Source organism: Populus nigra, chromosome 2 (assembly GCF_951802175.1).
Source record: "Populus nigra chromosome 2, ddPopNigr1.1, whole genome shotgun sequence".
NCBI classification, from domain to species: domain Eukaryota; kingdom Viridiplantae; phylum Streptophyta; class Magnoliopsida; order Malpighiales; family Salicaceae; genus Populus; species Populus nigra.
Window position 1 is genome coordinate 16954523 of NC_084853.1, and position 5000 is coordinate 16959522.

Sequence of the window (5000 nt, forward strand, 5' to 3'; positions counted from 1 at the left end):
CCACGAGGTCGGGGATTGCGAGGAGAGCCAACGCATGGGCGCGCGCACGACAATTTAATGCCACGCCCACGCCAGCGTAGAGCTCTCCTCGCAATCCCCAAGCTCGGCGGTCCGCACCAGCCGCGTCGGCCAGGCCTCCATCTTGCGAGCACGGGCAGCTGCCACCGCAGCCGGAGGCGAAGGATCTCGAAGGGACAAGGGACAGGCCGCGGGGGGGAACGACAGGGACAATCATGCGGGGGGCTGTCAGCCCCGGCTCGCAAGACGGAGGCCAGGCCTCGGCAGCGGGCACGTCACGCCACGAGGTCGGGGATTGCGAGGAGAGCCAACGCATGGGCGCGCGCACGGCAATTTAATGCCACGCCCACGCCAGCGTAGAGCTCTCCTCGCAATCCCCAAGCTCGGCGGTCCGCACCAGCCACGTCGGCCAGGCCTCCGACTTGCGAGCAGGGGCAGCGGCCACCGCCGCCGTGACGTCGCGGCAAGCAGACAGCCGCGCAGCAGCTGCCAGCACCTTGGCACAAGCACGGCAAATGAATGCCACGCCCACGCCGCGGATAAGCAGCCCCAACGCGCCCGACGGCTTGGAGCGGGTCCCGAAGACGGTGGCCGGAATCGGGTCGTCGCCGGCCGGAAAACGGGTCATCGATGCCGGCAATACTTCGGGCCATGAGGCCCCCCACCTTAGTCCGAGTTTAGCAACAGCCCACATATCCCCCGCGGCAGGCCTATGGGCGCCAGGCCAGCGCGCCCCATGGCCAGTCAGGGGGCACCCCCCTAAAGAGCAATAAGTGTCATTGAAGCTCTGGCAGGGGGAGACACTACTAGGTCCCAGCTGTCACCCCCCCTCTAAAAAATTCATTTCTTGGTATTTTGAGCTGAAATTTTGCACAGAGGTTGGCAAAAATCCAATCCAACTTTATTAATTTTTCCAGAATTTTTCGAGGTCGGGAAGTATTTTTTTTTATTTTCCTACCATTAAAAATCGAGGAAATCGGAAAAAATAGGAACCGGCTCGGAATGACCCCAAATTCAGTGGGCAGCCTCATAAAAATATGGCTGATTTTACTGGATTGATTTCATGTGGAAAGCACGACGTTTTGTTGTAGGAATGCGGGAACCCCGGCGGCTCGCCTGCCGCGGCCAGCGACGTCGGGCTGGCCCCTGCAGCGCCTAGCCTCTCCCACGCGGGGGGCAGGCCAGAGCGCGGGGGGCCAGGGCCCGAAGGCAGCCCCCCCGCGGGCGAGAGAGCAAGCCAGCAGGGGCTGTCCGCGCGTCGCGCAGCGCGGCATGGCTGCGGGGGCCGCGCGCGCGCGCCCAAGCGCCCAAGGGCCCCCAAGGGCCCCAGGCCCTCAGGCCCCAGCGCCCCAGCGCCCAGCGCGGGCGGGCGCGCGCGCGCGTGTGGTCTTTGAGGGGCGCCGGCCTGGTGGCTCCCTAAAGAGCAATAAGTGTCATTGCAGCTCTGGCAGGGGGAGACACTACTAGGTCCCAGCTGTCACCCCCCCTCTAAAAAATTCATTTCTTGGTATTTTGAGCTGAAATTTTGCACAGAGGTTGGCAAAAATCCAATCCACCTTCATTAATTTTCCCAGAATTTTTCGAGGTCGGGAAGTATTTGTTTTAATTTTCCTACCATTAGAAATCGAGTAAATCCGCAAAACTAGGAACCGGCCCGGAATGACCCCAAATTCAGTGGGCAGCCTCATAAAAATATGGCTGATTTTACTGGATTGGTTTCATGTGGAAAGCACGACGTTTTCTTGTAGGAATGCGGGAACCCCGGCAGCTCGCCTGCCGCGGCCAGCGACGTCGGGGACGCTGGCCTGCGCTGTCGAGCCCGCGAGGGCTGTCTCCGCGGCAGGCCCCCCCTGAACGGGGCACGACAGGCCACCGCGCTGGCTCGTCCAGCGTCGACAGTCCCTCGTCCAGGTTTCAGATCGCGCCAAGTCGAACCCATGACCTGCTCAAGCCATCGTGCGCTGCCGAATTCGCATCTGCGTGTAGGCTGCCATTCCACGCGGCAGCCCCTGTTTTCGTCAGCGTGCCCCCCTGACGAATTTTCCTGCCTGGCCCAGTCCAGCGTCCAGCCCCTGTTCGTCGAAAAATCTGCGCTGCCGATTTTCCACGCGGCAGCCCCTCTTTTCGTCAGCGTGCCCCCCTGACGAATTTTCCTGCCTGGCCCGGCCAGTCCAGCCCCTGTTCGTCGAAAAATCTGCGCTGCCGATTTTCCACGCGGCAGCCCCTCTTTTCGTCAGCGTGCCCCCCTGACGAATTTTCCTGCCTGGCCCGGCCGGTCCAGCATCCAGCCCCTGTTCGTCGAAAAATCTGCGCTGCCGATTTTCCACGCGGCAGCCCCTGTTTTCCTCAGCGTGCCCCCCTGACGAATGTTCGTCGAAAAATCTGCGCTGCCGATTTTCCACGCGGCAGCCCCTCTTTTCGTCAGCGTGCCCCCCTGACGAATGTTCGTCGAAAAATCTGCGCTGCCGATTTTCCACGCGGCAGCCCCTCTTTTCGTCAGCGTGCCCCCTGACGAATTTTCCTGCCTGGCCCAGTCCAGCGTCCAGCCCCTGTTCGTCGAAAAATCTGCGCTGCCGATTTTCCACGCGGCAGCCCCTCTTTTCGTCAGCGTGCCCCCCTGACGAATTTTCCTGCCTGGCCCGGCCGGTCCAGCCCCTGTTCGTCGAAAAATCTGCGCTGCCGATTTTCCACTCCGCAGCCCCTGTTTTCGTCAGCGTGCCCCCCTGACGAATTTTCCTGCCTGGCCCGGCCAGTCCAGCGCCCAGCCCCTGTTCGTCGAAAAATCTGCGCTGCCGATTTTCCCCGACGAACCTGCAGCTGCACAAATCCGCGCTGCCACTGCCCCATTGTCTGGACCAACAGTCTTTTCCATCAAGCCCTGGACTATAAATCGTCCAGACTCATCGCCAGCACCCGCTGCCGATTCTGCCGACTTTGCCGATTTCGTCGGCGCTGCCGATTCCAACACTGCCCGCCGTGCCTGAACCAGCGCTGTTTCGTCAGCGTGTCCCCTTGACGAATTTCCCTGCCTGGCCTGGACAGTCCATCTTCCAGCCCATGTTCATCGAAAAATCTGCGCTGCCGATTTCCCCGACGAACCTGCAGCTGCACAAATCTGTGCTGCCGATTTCCCCCCCTGTCGGCATGGCTGCCGCTGCCCCGATGTCCAGACCAACAGTCTTTTTTGTCGACTTTGCCGATTTTGTCCGCGCTGCCGATTCCAACACTACCCCCTGCATCCAAACCAGCATTGTTTCGTCAGCTCTTCCCCTGACGATTTTAGCCCTGTAACAAACAGTAGGCCTCCAATCCCGCCAACGGGAGCCAAGTTGATAGGGAAGAGAATTGAATGACGCGCCTGGTCCTCGCACCCCGCCACCCGAGGGGCCTTTTTCCCGGCAGCCTCTGAAAAACTCTAGCTTTCACGGTCCTCGCCGCCCCTCACCACCATGGCAGGCCTCTAATCCCACCCATCAGCAGTTGTAGCCGATAGGGCAGTGATTTGAATGACGCGTCGCGGGCCTCCGGGTCATCTCACCCGGCCATTAATTGGAGCGTTTTTGGCTGGCCGAGGATGGGGGGATGGATCTCTTCTTCCGAAAAAGCAAACAGTACATCGGGAGTTATGTTGACGGGGCATGGAATTGAATGACCCGTCGCGGGCCGCCGGGTCATCTCACCCGGCCATCCCGGGGAGCGTTTTTCCCGGCAGCATCGGGGAAACTCTTGCTTTCACTGCCCGCTGCCCAAGTCCCCACTCGAATCGGCCCCCCGCGCCAACAAGCCAACGCTGCCGAATCGGCAGACACTGCTGCCGAATCTGCCGACACTGCCCCGCGGGCTGCCACTGCCCCAGTGTCTAAACCAGCGGTCTTTCTCATCGAGCCTTGGACTATCCAGTCCGTCCTGACTCATCGCCAGCACCTGCTGCCGATTCTGCCGACTTTGCCGATTTTCTCGGCGCTGCCGATTCCAACACTGCGCCCACCGTGTCTGAACCAGCGCTGTTTCGTCAGCGTGTCCCCTCGATGAATTTTCCTGCCTGGCCTGGACAGTCCACCGTCCAGCCCGTGTTCGTCGAAAAATCTGCGCTGCCGATTCTGCCGACTTTGCCGATTTCGTCGGCGCTGCCGATTCCAACACTGCCCGCCGTGCCTGAACCAGCGCTGTTTCGTCAGCGTGTCCCCTCGACAAATTTTCCTGCCTGGCCTGGACAGTCCATCGCCCAGCCCATGTTCGTCGCAAAATCTGCGCTGCCGATTTTCCCCGACGAACCTGCAGCCGCACAAATCTGCGCTGCCGAATCTGCCGACACTGTCCCGCGGGCTGCCACTGCCCCAGTGTCTAAACCAGCAGTCTTTCTCGTCGAGCCTTGGACTATCCAGCCCGTCCAGACCCATCGCCAGCACCCGCTGCCGATTCTGCCGACTTTGCCGATTTCGTCGGCGCTGCCGATTCCACCACTGCCCGCCGTGCCTGAACCAGCGCTGTTTCGTCAGCGTGTCCCCTCGATGAATTTTCCTGCATGGCCCGGCCAGTCCAGCGTCCAGCCCATGTTCGTCGAAAAATCTGCGCTGCCGATTCTGCCGACTTTGCCGATTTCGTCGGCGCTGCCGATTCCAACACTGCCCGCCGTGCCTGAACCAGCGCTGTTTCGTCAGCGTGTCCCCTCGACAAATTTTCCTGCCTGGCCTGGACAGTCCACCGTCCAGCCCGTGTTCGTCGAAAAATCTGCGCTGCCGATTCTGCCGACTTTGCCGATTTCGTCGGCGCTGCCGATTCCAACACTGCCCGCCGTGCCTGAACCAGCGCTGTTTCGTCAGCGTGTCCCCTCGACAAATTTTCCTGCCTGGCCTGGACAGTCCATCGCCCAGCCCATGTTCGTCGCAAAATCTGCGCTGCCGATTTTCCCCGACGAACCTGCAGCCGCACAAATCTGCGCTGCCGAATCTGCCGACACTGTCCCGCGGGCTGCCACTGCC